At 39.3% G+C, this 18,168-nt stretch overlaps 1 protein-coding gene and 1 non-coding gene across 4 annotated transcripts in view; both read right to left on the minus strand.

The window, feature by feature from the left end:
* The window catches only part of elf1 (E74-like ETS transcription factor 1), a 39,059-nt gene extending 21,608 nt beyond the window's left edge, over positions 1 to 17,451 (minus strand). Inside the window, exon 1 of one of the 3 annotated variants that reach the window (XM_022214207.2) lies at positions 16,442 to 17,451. The gene's annotated coding sequence lies outside the window, so the exon portion shown is untranslated. Of the gene's footprint in view, positions 1 to 6,492; positions 6,754 to 16,441 lie in introns of those variants that run through there. The other 2 variants (XM_051954780.1, XM_022214198.2) reach the window with 2 other exon arrangements.
* Positions 17,422 to 17,493, minus strand: trnae-uuc (transfer RNA glutamic acid (anticodon UUC)). Its single transcript has one exon. It is a non-coding gene; the product is annotated as a tRNA-Glu (tRNA).
* Positions 17,494 to 18,168: the final 675 nt, after the last annotated feature.

The following is an 18,168-nucleotide window of genomic DNA, read 5'->3' on the forward strand; positions in this document are numbered from 1 at the left end:
ATATAACAAAATATTTACATGGTGTTATTGCTTAACCATTATGGGGTCTGTAATAATTACATGAGTGTAGAAAGGGTTAGAAAAGGTATAGACAGAAGATAAGTGTATGAATTTAATGATATGACTCTATAGCTTTATCAGGAGAATACACACGACAGGCTCATGTGAACGGCAACCTTTGCTTCTATAGTACTTTGAATAAAGAGGCCTGACAGGCAGTCTCCCGAGGGGCTGGTGTTATGTTGTTCTGAAGAGAATCACAATGCAAAAACGTAAAGGTAAACAAGGAGTGGCTGTTGCTTAGAAACATGCAGAGGGAGAGGGTTTGTAAAGTAGGCTCTGTGATGCAAGACAGGGAGAGCAGGTGGGCCTCATTCAGCCCAGCAAAGGCCCAGTGAGTCTGTGAGGACATGTTGAAGACCATGACTAGCACAAACAGATCAATGAATGGATTTCCAAATTATTTATACCTTGGAATCAACTGCTGAATTGTAAAAATTGTTCAGGATTTTTGTGTAAGTAAGGACATCTTGGCTCACGACAAGAATTTCTACTACTATTACGCCTGTGAAATTGCAACTGCCAGAAACAGCTCAAGAAAATTTAACAGTAGCTTATTCAGAGTGATGGCATAATTAGACAATATTATTATCCACTCTCTTGCAGGGAGTTAGAAGAAAACAGTAATACCACATAATGGCTGTACACCATGAAACTACAGGGGGAGGCTTGTTAAATTAGCTTAGCATGAAGACTGGAAACATGGGTAAACCTCCATGTTGGCAACTCTAAATCTCACAAATATTGTTTTCACACTTTGTTTTCCTGTAGATTTTACAAACAAGACATGTTAATCAGTGAGTTTTGTTACCTTTTGGACAGAGCTCTCTGTTTCCAGTCATTATGCTAAACTAAGCTAAGCTGACCTGCTGTTGGCTAAAGTTTTATATTTAAGAAAAAAGCATTAGAGTCTTAGAAATTTAGTTCGCAAAAAAGTAAACATTTTCCAAAATGTTGAAGTATTGCATTAAGTAAGAGTAAAGTGAAATTGTTATGTAATAATGAGCAGCTTGGAACACTCAGTTAGCTGAAACATAGTTGCATCACAGTCTCTGTTGGCTTTTTGTCGATGGACACATTTGTAAAGAAATTATTTTGTTGTTGTAGAATCACTGTCATGTATACACATAGCTCTGTATGTATGCACTGACGTGAAAACTACGGATCAATTATATAATTCTTCTGTTTTGACAAACTTTCACAAAAAGGGTACTATCCTGCTTGTAAATCTGACTCTATGACAACCACTTAAGGCTAAATTAAAGTCTGCCACACTCCTTTCACACTTTGCCATCAAGTATTTCACTAATACACAGAAAAAGACGATGAAAGGGAAGAAGTGACATCTCAATCGAATGAAAGTGAGTATTAAGGAAAAGGTGTGAGGTCTGAAGACAAAAATAAATAAATTAAGAAACATATAAAGTTCGACTCTGGCCTCCATAACTGAGGTCTTTCCATTCAGACAGCAGTTCAGCGGATCATTCGAGTGCTGGAGTCATTATGGGCATGGCTAGTTTTCCATATGAGAGCTGGCTGCTGGATCTTCCAGACACAGACACCACTGCAGCTGGGTGTCTGGGACCAAAGCCTCCGAAAACCATGTGGGAAATCAATTTCCCTCTGTGCCTGGGTCAGAATGCCTCTTTGTACCAAGTGATACTGCATTAAAGCAAAATTCAAACAGTTGAAAGTAGCACAAGGGAATTGGACAGACACACCAACTTAAAGTATGTTAGTCTTATGTTCACTTGTATCTCGCACTGGGGAGTCTATTTTTGCATGACGTTACCTCATACAGGGTGGAACCCATATAATTGGAGGAAAAAAACAGTGCACTGTGAATGTGTTAAGGCCATTGCAATATATAGTGCTAGCATAGCTGTCAGTAAGCTGTCAGCTAGGAAAGACATAACTGCATTATTTTCCTGTATTTACAAAGTACATAGTCACAAACGACTGTGCCTCAACTGAAGGCAGAGCCCAACTGAAAGCTGTAATGGAAATTTTAATGATGTTCTGCATGCTGCTTTTATCTGGAGCAAAATAAGCTTGCACCTCAAACCTGCCTCCACCCACACAAGCTCAGTGAGCAACTTGTATGACAGATAAACTTTTATCAAGATATATGTGTCATCATAATTTCCATGTTAAAGTTTTTAACAACAGATACTATTCAGCTTAGCAATAAACATGAAATGAATAGTCAGTTCCATGACCTGCATGCTAGTAAAAGGAAAGTAAATTCTATATAGTACTATTTGGTGCAGCTTTGCAGTAGTCCATAATTCATGATTTATATATTTATTCTTCACAGTTTCTGTCTATTGGCCTGATTACCACCTAAGCTTTACACTGTTCACTAAGAAGCAGTCTGTCACTTATTCTAAAAATGTATGGAATCCACTTTCTTATGTAGTTCCAGCACGAGCGAAAGAAATATTCATATCAAGTTATAAATGCAATTTAAAATACTTCATCACAAGTAATGGTCCAGTTGTCAAGTCCTCAGGAGGTGGCAGGATTAAACGATTTTAGTGATGTTCAATTATTTATTATATTTGTGGCTTAATGTTAATCATGTATCATTGTGTGAGCACCATGTTAATGTTGTCGCTGGTCCACATACAGTTAATTTTTATCAGTATTACTCACTGAGTGAGTCGATCCTCTAAAAATTCAAAAACCTTCAGTAAAACAAACACTGTTTAACACTGAGATGTACCAGATTAAACTAAAGCACAGATATAATATGTATGTTCTAATACAGAGCAGTTAAGTTGATGTATTTTGTTATTTTCTACCACTGAGCATGAAACTCGACAGCCATGTTAAGAAGAGACAGACTCTGTGCCCTGACCAACATGGTACGTTGCATAATCGAGAGACTTTATCAAAAGGTGCGACCTGATATTCCACGTATCATCCCTCTCGCACTCTCTTTCTTACTCACTCTTTGTCTGAAAACACGATTGTCTTGTCTTTCACCTATTTCACCCAGGTGGGTGTTATCAGTCTCACGCACCTGCCCACTCATTCTGTGACCAAGAAATGGTAACAAGTCGAGGCTGGGAACTCGCATCTTTCACAGGTTCTGGTGGAGTTAACGTGGTGTTAAAGTGACAATTTGAAGACAAGTCTCTATCAAAATGTGTGATGTATGAAACTTGGTGACACCATGTATTCAAAGTCTTTTCACTTCACTATAGATCCCCCGCTAACATGACATTCAAAATCTCAGAAAAACCTAAGCTGACCATCTCATGCTGTAGAAAAAGCAGGGTTTTACAATCACCGAAAAATCCCTGATTGCATCACATCCTTTTCAGTTCTCAGGAAACAAGTCTGAAGAGAGAAAGAATCATCTCTGATTCTCTACCACAAATCAAGACAAATGGCATTGTTCATTACTGAAATGAAATCTATCTAGATGGAAGGACTACAAACTTTTTGTTTAGTGGGCTACGTGTACAGATGTGATGAGCACAGCGCCTGTTCGACACATACTGCAGAAAACCAGACTGCCAGTCCCAGCATGCTCTGAATATGAGATAGTTGCAACATGGTATACAGTTACTCAATCGATTTAACTTTATTTATCAAGGGAGGGTTTCCTGAGTACCTGCAGCACATTAACACAGATACACATGTGACTTACAAAATTAATACAGAATGTGCCTTGCTCAGTGGCACAGTAGCCGTTAGAGCAGAGGAGAGAGTTACACATTAACTTTCCCCACCCAGATTTTTCCCAGTTGGTCACAGGAGTTCAAACTTCCCGTCACAAGTCTGCTTCTCCAACCTTCAGGCCTGGATCCATTCCAGAAAAAGAGTGAGATGGAAATTAAAATGGCAAAGAAGAAATGGAGAAACTGACATGGAAAGATGATGCAAAGCCATCTTTGAGAAACATAAAGCAGCAAGGGGCTCTGATTTTGCCTTGTCATATGAACATTTTCCAGCCAGGTTTATTTAAATGCAGTGACTGTGGGGAAATAAGACGTGTCTATTGACTAGTTTCATTGTGAGTCTGATGGTTTTCCCATAACTGCCTAATTAGACTAGAACATAGGTAGTGGTAGAAACAAAAACAATTAAATCAACAAGCTGTAAACATAAAGCTATAACACTAATAGCCACCATATATGATTGTAAAAGCATATTGTTAGATTCATCAAGAAAATTATGGCATGTCTTTGGTTTCAAATATCTTAGCAGTCATAACTTCCAAACAAAGAACAAATTAACGACTATTTCTTTCCTTCTTTACCACACTGAGCCAAAACAGAGTGAGGTGAGATTTGCTCATGCCACTGATGTCAGTCAGTACAATATTTCGTAGTCATTCTATTTCTGATGAAGAACACTGTGTACTTGACCACAAGAAACTGACTTCAGTGGAACAAACAGCTTCTACCTGATCATGCACAGTTAGCTCTGTGTTTATTCTCTTCCTATCAAGAACCTGTAACCTGAAACTGAAAAAAGACTCAATTTTTTACATATCCCAGCATGCAAGCGCTGTAGTAATAAACTAAACCCCTCCTCCTCTCATCATGCCCTTCTCTTGCAACGCCTCCATTATCTTGCCCAAGTCTAATGATGTAATTACAGGTTAAGACTTGTTGACTTTGTCTTGAGAGAAGAGCCAACCTAACACTACTGTCCAGCCCCCTCTGTTCTTTACCAGTCCCTGTTCTTTGAATGAAACACACAAAGTCTCGTTAAACAGCAGCTACAAGGAGACCTCATCCTCTAAAGCACGAGGGCCTCATTTACAATCCAAATCAGCGTGGGCATAGAGTATGATGAGAAAGTCAGGTAAGTTAGGTCGAATGCAAACTCAATAATGCTCAACAACAAAGCCATTGATTCACAGCATCATGTGCTGAAGCTATAGCTGGTATAAATACAGATACAGAAAAACTAGTTTTTGCTCTTTAGTGCAAGGCCAATAGATCTATTAGTCACAGTTCAGTAACCGAGTCTAAAGCATAGAGATATCTATTTGCTATCTCTGAAATGATTTGCTCTGCACTGCCTTTCTTGGGCCTCAACTGTTATGTCAGACATTACATCAACAAGATCAATGCTGAATGCCAAACAGATGAAACAATCACAAACTTTGGTATTTTGAAAGTAATTACTTAAAAAAAAAAAAGCCTGACTAAAAGGGAACAAAAATGTTCTGCACTGGTTCTAGGATAACTGCAGTGCTGTGTGTAATGTTGTTGCAGCAGCATTTGAAGACTGATTCAGAAGAAAATGGGTGTGAAATATGAAAGTTGTTCAGACTGCAGCCATGTTTGTTCAGTGATATAGTATGTGCACAATGTGTTCTGTGGCTCACAAAGTGCAGAGTAGATTTCTGGTAAAACAGGAAGCGTGCTTTTATCTCTGCTGCACTGAGCAACTTTTAGAAACACAAGCATTAAGCAGAACATTTTGGTTGAGAGTGGGTAAAAAGACTCTAGGGAGCGCCAGTTTATACATGCATAAAAGAGGTAGCAAAATACTGCAGATTGAAACTTTACTGTGAGGTGAAATGATAATCACCTGTGCATCTACATTACAAGATGAGCAACATTCTGTTCTGATGAACTGAGGATTCTGATGCATGAAGCACTGCATGACTGATTTCAGATCTGTGGTTGAGAGCAGAAACAGCAGAACTACAACCATTTTAAGTAGCAGGTCACATTTTAAGAACAACTGTACGACATCTGGAAAGAAATTTTTTAAAATCAACTTGGTACTTAATTACTGATTACTACACCATGAAAAATACATGTGGGCTTGGTCACAGACTTGCCAAATACTGTTCCCGCCCTTGCTTCAACACACCATATAAGGAAAAAATTCATAAAAGAAATGCAACAAGCAGACTATTCAGTTTTCTTATATCCTATGTATTCTTTCTAATAATTCTTATTAGTTCTTAAAATGATAAGCACAAATAAGTAAACTTATCTGTTCATCTTAAAAGTTGTTAAGTGACGAAAAATGGTGCCCTGCATACAAGCCAAACTCCTGTAGTCACATCACAATATTGTTTTGCTGTTTCTTTCATTGGCATTTGAGATAGAAGTAGGCTGGGAAGACATTAGATGGGGGAAACCATGTCTATATAAATATCAGTTAAACTGGACAGACTTGTTAAATCTCCCCTCAGAAAACTAACATGACAAGTGCGTTAACGAATATGCTATGATAAAGCAAATGGTGCACACTACGTCGACCACATTGCCGAGTCCCCACTTAAAAGCATCGTTATCAAATATACATGTACATTAACTCCTTTATAAAATTATATAAACAATTGATAAAATGCTTAGGAGCGTATTTCGAGATATTTGTTTACAACAATTACCACAACAAAAATCATTAAAATAGATAAAGGTATGACGAGGAGGAGAGGTATTCATCACTGACCTCAAATACACAGGGTTCGGGTGACGAGGTCCATAATGGCAATCGAACAAGTGTCGATCTCAGCAACCAATGAACATCAAGAGAAAAACAGACAACAAAAGACAAAACTGGGAATAATCCAAGATGTGTTCAGAAGAGGACAATGGTGTCTAAAGACCGGCCAGCCCCACACCTCTTTCTCACAGCGACAAAACGAAATTAGAGGAGGAAAAAAAAGACAATGCAATGGCTGCTGTTTGAAACAGAAAAAGGAGAAGTGTAGTGAAGCAACTTGTCCTCTCCCTATGAGTCACGCAGCACTGTCGCCATTGGTAGGGGAGCCCTGAGGCAGGCTGCCTTTACCTGGCCAATCAGCGATGAGTATCAGCCCTAAATGCAAATCCTTTCAGGTGAGTTCCCCTTGTGGTCGGGATTGGATAGAGCCGCAGCGGAGGAGGGGACACCAGAGAGGACCAACCGGAGGGCCACACCTTAAACAGCATGAAAGACGAAAGACGGGTTACTCCTGCAGAGGCGGAGGAGTGCTGGAGTTGTAAGTAAACAACTGGACAGGTATGCACCTACTTTAGACTTTGACCATACAATATGGACCAGGCATGGTGATAAAAGTCTGTATGGCAGGTCAGAAATAAAGTTCACATATTTTTATGTCCCATTAAAACATTTACAATGAATTGTGGTTATATTAGCCATATCAACGAGACCGTTAAACTGCTGACTTGTGGAGTCGTTCCCTTGCAGAAAGTACCATAAAACAACTTCTAATAGTAGGAGGTAAAAAGAACTGAAAAGTCGATTGCATTTAGATATGAGCAAGCATGTGCTCTATGACAGAAGCCTAAAATCTTCTCTCCTTTTTCTGAGCATCTTTTAGTTATCATGGTCTTCTGCTGTGAACAATCATCACAAGTACTGTAGCAGAACTGTTGCAATGATAGATTCATATCTCAAATGTTAATTTTAATTTGTTGTTTCAGTATACTAGTGTCAGATCATATAATTAGATAACATGTCATTTTATCTGACACATATCTTGCCAGTGTACACTAATGTAGCTGAGACTTGGTAAAAAATTTTTTTATCAGAAATGACACTCAAACAGGAAGCGGTGGTCTGTGGTGAGTGCTGAACACTATCATCACACCAATTAAAACACATTTTCCACTGAAAAGCACCATGTAGTATATTCAACAGAAGCAAAAGTTAAATAGTTCTGTTTCATTTTATATTTTAATTGGAATTGTACAGGATGAACATAAAGTATCATGGAATTTGACACTTAAAAAATGAAACCATTAAACTCACTTACACCTGCAGCAGGGTCTGTTTGTCATGGACCCCAAAATCACCCTCTCAATCTCCACCGAGTGCTCCCATCATCACATTAATTCTTCCTGCCCTCTGTTCTGCACAGCTCAGCTCGGAGTTGAAAGCAGCTGTTTGCTTCGGAGCAAATTGATAGCCTTGCCATGAGGGAAAGTTACACCAAACAAGATCCGTTTATCATCTGCCTTTGGAAACACTGTCCACAACCCTGAAGCCTTGGAGGAAACTGCTCACTTCTTATGATATAAACTCTTAAGGCTAATGTACTGCAGCGCTGCGAAAAACCCAGGACAACCATGTAAACACAGAAAAACACAGATGCATGTACACAAGCAAACCTAATTCCTGTGTTACTCCAGTTATGTAAACTTTAAAGAAAATTTGATACTCTCGACAAAGACCAACAGGTATCTGAGGTCTAGAATAGAGCTGCATCCATCCATCCATCCATCCATCCATCATCTCTGCACCGCTTCATCCTCCTTAGTGTCACTGGGAGGCACCCTGAACAGGTTGCCAGTCTATCACAGGGCTACATATGGAGACAAACAAGCACATTCACAATTCAATTAACCATAGCATATTTTGGACTGTGGGAGGAAGCTGGAGTGCCCATAGAAAACCCACAAACACACACAGGTAGAACATACAAACTTCATGCAGAAAGACCCCAGGCCCAGGCTGGGACATGAACTGGGGATCTTCTGGCTGCAAGACGATGGTGCTAATCACTGAACCACTGTGCAGCCCAAGCTGCATACATTTACGTCCAAAACTTACTTCCTGAACAGAAAGCAAATACAGAGATGACCAGGCATGGATTGCATACTTCAGCAAATACTAAGGAGAACATTTATTGCTTTGGCCTTCTGTCCGGATCTTCTGAGCAAGTCTGTCCTTGGGGTCTTTAGTTAGGAGAACTACAAGGACAGCCCTCGAGGCACTACAGTATAAACTGTGTTCACACATGTTCTAATAAGTCTTTACTGTGCAGGACAGAGGAAGACTCCAGCACAACTAGAATTTATCCTGAATGAAGGTGTAAGCTGGACATCCAGAATCAGAACAGGTATCCAACACTGTGACAGTCAATCAAAAGCAATCCAAAGGCTTCCAAGCAAGAATAGTGATATTTAATAGTTTAAAATGAATTCAACATGTCAAGCAAGCCTGAAGCCAATACAAACCACAAATTCTGCATTGTACCGGATATACTTTAATGAACAGCATAGATAACAAAAGTGTTCAACCAACAGATGTCTATATCACCCTAATTTATGTTGTCTGCTTCTGAATCACACAGAAGCACTTAAAGGATTAGTCTAATAACAAACTGGTTGTCACCAGAAAATTTATTGATTATGGCTTTTAAACTGGAAGTCTGTTTTAGCTATTTATCAAATAAGTAGAACAAAGTATGTTTTTATAGCTTTTCTGAATCATATTGTAAAATTATTATGAAAGAAATCTTCCAACATTAGTTTAAGCTCTAGTGATTCCTGATTAGAACTTGCAATCAATTCAGACACTTAATAACTTGATAAAGAAAATGACAGACTAAATGTGGAAAAATGTACTATAATCCTAATTTGTACTGTTTAAAAGAAGAGTGGCAAGAGTGCAATATTGAAAATGTCTTTACAAAACTGTCCAGCTAGGTAAAAATGATTCAGAGTCAAATTTAATGTGCTTAAAATGGCTTAACACCCTGCACAGCAGACACACTTTGTTTGACTAATGAAAATGTGTTATACAAGAAAAGTGGAAGAATTACTCTTCTGAGATACAATGGATGTTGTATATATAGACCTATCTTACATCTGTATGTTAAAGTCTGGGGAAAAACATACACTAGATTGTTGATTGATGTCAGGGACGGATTGGATAGCAATGGAAAAGCAATGAAAACAATGAAAACGTCACTTACTTACACTAGACAGACATATTTGGTCTTGGGGTAATGGTGTTAGGAATGAAACATTCATGGCCTCAAATCTAAACTAAACTAAAAGGCCTCATGAGCTGCATGTGAATAATTTGTTACTGTGTATTTTCCTTGAATACAGCAAAAAAAAAAGTTCCTAGTTATACTCTCATAAGAATTTACAATGATTCCAATTATGTTTTGTAATACCAAAAGCAAACTCACCCAGATTTGCACAGCAAATCACATCCACACTCCAGGGAAAAGCAATAAAAGTGAAGATGTTTAAATTGCTGTTGCTTCAAGACATGTCATTGGGATCAAATTAAATTCAAACCCACAGTGTGAAAACACAGAAAGCCCATCTCACACAGTGCATTGTGTCCTTTCTTTATTCGTACAATGGTTGTGTATTAACTAGAGCAGAGAAAAAATGCCTTGATGTGTGATCAGTGCAGAGACATGTGACCATGCAGGCTATCTGAAAGGACACACCTTTCCTTTGCAGCCTTAAATAAAAAAAGGGGTCACTGGTTAGGCTCATGTGCTCGTTCTGCATAGCAGAGGCCGACCACAACAGAAGCAGGCCTCAAAGCCCCCATTTTCTGTGGTGTGTTCCTATTAAAGGCAGAGCACAGCAACACTTTTCACTCAAGTCTGTATCAGTAAACACTCTTTCCCAGCGGAGGGAAACTAGATAACTAATTGCATGACATTAATCTTCTTGGTTGTCAATCCAAAAAAAAACAAAACAACAGTGTTACTTTAAGCTGCAAGATTCACATTATAACACTATTACACTCGTTTGATGCATGGGTAAACTTGTTAATAGGACTGCTTTTAATTTAGTTATTCAGTTTGCTACAGAAATACTCTCAGACAATAAATTTTATGGTTTAACATTTACCATAATAGTAAAAATTGAAGTAAAAGCTAGGTGTTATCTGAACCTGTATATTATAGGTCAAAAATTAGTTCAGTGCAGCCACTAAAGAGATTTTCATTTTCTTTTCTGCTTCATATGACACACTTTAGGCAAGTCAACAAATTTGTAGCAGGCAAATCATCACACTACAAAACGCACTCAAAAAATTCAGACCGCTCAGCAGAGAGGCATGTTCAAAAACTGTGGACCTGACAAACATTTTATAGCAGTCCTTGACAGGGTGAGATATGGGAGCATTTGGAGGACACACAGAATTATTTGTGTGGCTTGGAGGTCATCTGATGGCTCGTCTAGCTGCTCTAATACAAAGGTAGACAGATTTCAGCTGAGGCTGTGAGAGGACAGCTAACGGGATAGACCTGCATCCCACAGCAGACACAGAATGACGAAAACAAGAGGGCAGCAAGGCATATTAATTAACCCCATTGAGATGGACAAAGAATTATTGTACATGAAAACATTCAGAAACATCTGCCAGGTGTGGATCACAGTGAAACACTGAAGGCCGCCAAGGTGATATGCAAATACTACAGTTATTTTGGTTTTAAAGCATGCCAGCTGGCTGAGGTCAGGATTGAATCTAGTCTGTTCAAAAGCTGACAGCTCATGGTGCCATGAAAACATTATCATTCTGGGACAGTGACCATCCTGAGCTGAGTCACATTCTGAGATGATTCACTGTGCTGACGGAGCATGACTATAGATACACAGACTTAACAAAGAGCCGTGTATGTGAACAGCTGCAAAGACAGCGCTTTCAGTGTGCAACAGCTCAGCCGACTGTATGCGAGTGATTCATTAGCACCTCCGAGCAGCGATGCAAAGATCACAGGCCTCTAACAGAGAGTGGCCAATGTGGCATTGAGTTTATCTGACTATATTCACACTAGCATGTAACATTTCCCATGCACACATTTGGAAATGGCTTCTGGAAGAGATACTGTAAACTAGGTCCCTCTTTCTTGCAATAAATTTGAACTGCAGACACCCCAGATCTGAGCAACTTGTCTTTCCCTCCTTACATTCGTTGCCCCCCGCCCCCTTGAATAGACAGGATGTCGTCACACTAAACTGTACCAAAAAAAAAAAAAAAAAAAAAAAATCGACACAGCTTGTTAAATGTTCATTGTGAAACAAAAACTCGATATATGCTCTCATTTGGCTGACTTGCCAGAAAATTAAATAATTAGTATGAATCAACAATGGTCAGAAGAAATTAATTTGCAGGCTGTACTTAACGATAAATTCTTCAGGTAAGCATTTCTCTTTCTTTTTTATGCTGAGTAGTTAAGCACCACTTTCATATATCCATTAAATTTGAAGCTTAGCCTCACATAAAGACATTAGGAAAGTTTTAATCAGCACATTCATTCATACCAAAGTGAAGTATAAAAATGCTATCATAATTGACCAGAGCATCATATTTAACAGATCTGAGAGCGGCATCAATTTTCAGATCTAGCTAAGTGAGAAAGCCTTTTCCAAAATGTTGAACTATTCTTCTGACATTAAGGGAACTTCATGAAATCGTCTCACCTGCCAGTAGACTAAGATTCTTGCATAATGGAAGGGCTGTGTCACAACAACATTTATCTTGTCTTCTTGGTTAGCTTATAAACCAGGGATGTGTCAATATTGTATCTTACAGTACAGCATACTGTAGTGTCTATAAACAGGGAGTAGATGGAGTAGTAGCATTAGGTGTACTGCTGTCCCAGCTACATGCATGCATACAGACAGCATCTCATTAAATATTAAATGCAGAGAGCAGTCCAACAGTTCATGTAATTCACATCACACCTCCATGGATTTTTTCAGCTACCTGTAGCCAGATAGCGGCAGAAGGGATTCTTTGCTGCATTAAATCATTTTGGTTGTTTCTCATACAAACACCTTATCGCAAACATTCATCATGGTTTACAAAAGTCTATCTGTGTCACACTAGCCAGTGCTAAGAGCAGGTGTGCTCTAATACAAAACAGTTTTTAACCCTGGAAGCCCCAGTTCATCTCAAGCTCATTATAAATAAAATGCCACGAGACCCTTAGAGTATATTGCCCTGTCACACAGGGCCTTGATTATAATACCCAGTAGCTGCATGCACTTAAATAATTCAACAAGTCTGAGGACTGTCTGTCACTCTGAAATTAATCCTCCAAAAAAATAACCAAAATGCCAAAAATTTACTGATGCTAAGGACAGACCGCTGCCTTTCAGCTGATATAATGAGCTGGCAGAGCTCAATGTAAAGTCTGTCGGCTGTGTCTCTGGTTGTATTAGTTACATTTGTTGAAAGTTGAATGAGGATAGATCATTTGGCTTCTTCGGACAAAGCTCGCTGTTTAAATCCAAGCAGCAGTGGCTGAGCTGCCTCATGAGCAGCCTCTGTGAACCGCTCACTACTACCTCATTAGCTGTAAGAGACATGAAAAATGTTAGGCTGGAATATCATTATGCTCCAAAGTTGCAGACAAAGCCAGTTTCTATTTTTGTCAGGAACTACTTTGTGTGGTCAAACTGCAGTAAGCTGGAACATTACAAACTAAGCCACTCCTTAATGAAATTACACATACATCAGTGATACAGCACACTACACTGTGTGTCTGCATGCACCTCAGCGGGCACCATAAAAATATCCAAGTAATGCAGTTAACTAATCTCATGATGTCAACATGCTGCCAGAGCCAAGAGCTTACAGTAGTTCTCCCTGCAGACAATGTTGTGTGTACAGGTCAAATATTAAATTATGTTATTTTTCTTACAGTTTCCTAGAATCTGTGAGATTTCTGTTTTTTCAGCCGAATATAAACTAATGTTATATTCTGTGTAATTCTTTCCTTAAAAGGAATAGTTATGAAATACAGTTTCAAGATTACTGCATAAGCTAATCATGCATATAATTTATAAGTGTTATATGATGCATCAGGATTACACAACTTTTATTGGTATAGTGTTTTCAACAATAAAGTCTGCCTGATTTCACAAAACAAACTTTTACTACCTTAAAGATTTCCCAACCGATACTTAGAATACAATGTTAAGTTGTCATCTTTTACTAAAAATAGCTTTGACCGTAACACTTAACTCTGGATGGCGTCATAATAATTGAGAGATTCATGGAAAAACTATGGCACAATGACTCGTTCAAGTCACATGCTTGTGAGACAGGCAGCATGAGAGCCGAACGAGGTTACAGGTGGAATTTCCCTGTCTCTCCTTTCCCTTTGACGTCATGTCCAGCAGCAGCAGTTCACTGCTGCTGCTGCTTAACTACCAAACATGTCTGACAAGGTGATATTCAGGTGTCACAAGCCTGCGTTGGTTAAACAGCAGTGTACAATTAAGGAACTCTGCAAACAGCAGTTCCTCTGCAAGCCCTCAGCAGAACACAGGCCAACATGGGGTATTTTTCTACTTGAAAAAAGGGAAGTTCAAAAGTTTTATTTCTCTTTTCACAAGTCGGTTCCTGCATTTCTGCAAGTCATTTCAGGTTTCAGCCATCTCATATGATTGTTTGTTTAGTCAAAGTATATGAACATTGCCATCTTGTGGTTATTTTTAAAGCATCAAATTGCATTAATTCACACCTAGAAGACAGAGCCATTACATAAAGTTGGTGACCTCAGAAAATGTCGGTCATTACACTCTTTCAAGCTTGCAGAGTTAGTAAGCAAATGTTATTAGTAAGTGTGTGTGTCTGGCCCTTAAAGCAGCAGTTAAAACAATATTATACTCACGCTGGAAACATCTCTGAACACTCCAACAGGAAGATTGACCTGTTTATAAAGATTACCACACACGCCAACTGGCACAAGAAAAAAGCCACTGTATTTTCCCTGACTCTTACAAGGCCACTCTGAAAGCTTTTGTGAAACTGGAGTGCAGCTTTCTAAATAGGATAAGAGCCCAGTTCTTCTTTTTGTGTAGTCGAATCAATATCCAGAAGCCCATTAAGGCAGGCGGGTTCATCTTGGGCAAGAAGAAGTATCTGATGTCTGAATAGCCCTTCATCACTAAAAGGAGCACAACAGCTTTCCATTGTTATCCTCGGCCATCATCACACTCCTCAGACTGCTCAGACTGCTGATGGTGACATCACTGTCACAGGATAAGACAGCTACCAGGAACTGCTTTAACCTCAACCCCACAGTCTTCTGTCTGCATTGTGCAATAATACACACAAACTGACCTATATCGCTCAAAGCCTGCAGAACAATAAAGCGATCAAAGCAGAGAGGAAAAGGGGCAAAGACGAAGCTAATGTGTGGGCAGCAGCATAGCAGGATGTTCCTAAAACAAGGGCACATGTTTGAAACAAACAAGACGACTCCACGCTGGAGTATATTTGGAAAGTCTTGTTCTGGATAATTGCTTTCAGTGGATTGAAGTTTCCAATTATCCACAAGCCTCTGCCAGTGTTCCCACCATGGGAAGAGTGAAGGGGAGGGCAGAGAGGGTGGGTGAAGGGTTGGTGGGTCCAGCTGGTCCTGTCTCTGGTGGGACTGACAACGTAAAAGCTCATAACTCTCCCCTCTGCGTCACGGCCGCCCGCTCTGAAGGGAGCAACTGCTGCCGACCAATGAGATCGTGTTTGTCTGTCCCATGATACAAGCATCTCAGCCCAAAAATGTAAACATCTGGCAAACATTTAGACTCGCCACAGAATAGGGTTGATCAACAGTTTAAAAAAAAAAAAACACTATTCTGTCAAGCATTACAGAGTTGCATTTGTAGAAATGTACATCGATAAACATATTTATATTTGGGCTTCAAGAGTGCTCGATAAGTACATGAGGCACGCTCTCGTTTTAGTCAATATTTTCAGTCTGAGGCTGCTTCAATATGGATAGAGTGGAGCACTGTGCGTCATCAGTGGCTGCTATAGTTTTTCATATTTTTTGCCAAATATGGCAGCATCGGGGTCTGTACAACTTCAGGTAATAATGAAAATTGCAGTTTATCAGAATCAAAAATGATATATTTAAACTGATTATGACATGCAACCAAAGAGCCAAAAAGAAAAAAAGTTTATTATCATTGCAAATTACTAAAATAAAATAGCAAGGGGCTAGTAATTTGTTTTGGCATTGAGGTTCAAAAATTGACTTAAATGATCAGTTATTTCAGCTTGAACACCACTTATTCTTTTCCTCTGAGTGGACAGTTGTACACAGTCACATTTTCCATGTTTTCTAGACACAGTATTGGAGTAGCTGACCTGGGGTCAGGGCTATATCTCTCATAACAGATGACAAAATGAAAGCTCTCTTCCAGTAATACACGGCTGAAGAAGAAAAAAATGCTCTTGTATCAGTTGTGTGATCTGTTCAGATTGTCAAGATTTTCAATAGACACACACACACACCATCAGTGTGGTCACATGTCAGTTGACTAACACAAAGAAATCCATGGAGTAATGGGCAAATCCTGCAGGTCGTGTGTCTCAGCAGCTAGTAGGAACATCATATGAGTTTGTCATGTTTCTGTAGTCTGATTACACTCTTGAGTATCTCACACAGACAAATTGCATCCAAAGGCATCTGGTACAGCAGTACCCATCAAACCATTATCTGCTAAGTCCTTATCATTGCACATGGAGCTCCCAGAGAAGAGAGAAAAATCTAAATGTACATGACCTCAGCAGAACCCTACAGCTCATAGTAGCTATTCTATATACAGATAGCCACATTATTAGTTACAAGAAACCGAGCAATTACTGTAAGACATGCCATTGAAATCCCAAGAGGACTTACCCTGATATTAGTTGTCATCAGCACAGCATATTCCTGGCTTTATTCGAGGCAGTGAGTGGCTGTTCTCCTGAAGCACGGCGGCGTTAGAAAAACATGGTTTTATCCCTGGTGTGAGCTGGAGACTAACGGAGCGGCGGCTAGGCTACATCATCGCCCAGTCACCGGGCTGCTCACCCTCCTGCTGCTTTCGTGTGCTTCCTGACACAAGGTCGTGGTTTTCTCCGGCAGGGGCTGATGCGTGGGGAATTCCTAGCAGTCACATTTTCCTGGGAAATAATTGGCCCGGGACCAAAGTTTGGCTGTAGGCTGGTTGTAGTAGTAGTAAGAGTTGAGCAATATGCACCGAGGGACGATGAAGAACTACAAGGCGTTATTTAAAAAAGTCAAAGTTATACAGCGTCCTCATCACATCCCATTTCTTAAAAAGTACACATTAATCAATAAATATTATATTCTTAAGCGATATGTTGTCCCCTACAACCAAGAAGCTGATAAGTTTTGCGCAATAAATTAGCTAACCGGAAAACACTGGTATCTAGGCGAAATTGAATTATTATTTTAGTAAACCGTTAAGCAGTCCCAGGTGTGACTTTGCGGGTAATTAAACTATTCAACACGGTTGACTCAAATGAAAGTTGCGGAAGAAGAAAAAAAATGTCGGTTGTACTTGCTAACGTTGGAGTTTGGTTTGAGTCGAAGTTTTTTCTCCCCTACAGGGAGAGATAGAAGTGGAAATGGGCATCTTCCGGGAATGTCCAAGCCCTTGCGAGATGAGAGCAATTGACGATAGCTCCACAACGGGCGGGGTCTTCAAGATTCTTTGGAAATGATGAACGCATGTTATGATGGTGGCGGCAAAAAAACACCTACAACACTCGTGGAAAATTTTTTTAAAAAGCCGTGTTTTTTCTAGGACTCAGAACACAATAAAATCCTTTGGGATATAATAAAAAGAAAAAAATGGAGAGGAAAAGCAAACGTTCCCATACCGGGAGTCGAACCCGGGCCGCCTGGGTGAAAACCAGGAATCCTAACCGCTAGACCATATGGGAAAGATGAGAGCATCGGATTCACCATGGGATTTTCACAATTACCTTGACCGCATTCGGTGCTTAAAGTTGGGTTGTTGACCCAATATTGAATTGTTTTCTGGGTGTCAAGATCGGAAAATGTTTTTATTATGACAGTTCAGCGTTACACAGTTTTGCTTAACGACCACTTTTGCTTTCTCAAGATTGTTGCTATGAGGTATAATTCAAAAACATTTGAGAGTTTGGCTCCATCTACTGATCCCAAAACGGTATTGTAACTTAAACCCCAAAATACCTTGTGTTCGTCACAGTCACGGGCTATGGCTAAATGTATTCATTGCCTAGCCATCGAATTAATGTATATATTGACAAAGATTTTAAAAAAAAACATTATATGAGGAAGTCAAGATGGATAAAGCCATAAAAATATACAAATGGCTATAACGATAAGAACAAACTAAATATGGGTGCAAACATATGACGTAATTTTCCCTGGGACAATACAAATCCAGAGACGGGGTGCTGCAAGCTATATAAAATATTGTCTTGTTATTTTTGCGAAGACCTGACACTAGTTTGTAAATTAACATTTGTATTTTCGGATACAAATTTCATTCATGCTTTTGGTTTATATTTATGTAGCTATACAGTTCACCAATTTAGATGCAGTCGACGTGAATGTCCTCTTTCTAGTGT

Source organism: Acanthochromis polyacanthus, chromosome 10 (assembly GCF_021347895.1).
Source record: "Acanthochromis polyacanthus isolate Apoly-LR-REF ecotype Palm Island chromosome 10, KAUST_Apoly_ChrSc, whole genome shotgun sequence".
NCBI classification, from domain to species: Eukaryota; Metazoa; Chordata; class Actinopteri; family Pomacentridae; genus Acanthochromis; species Acanthochromis polyacanthus.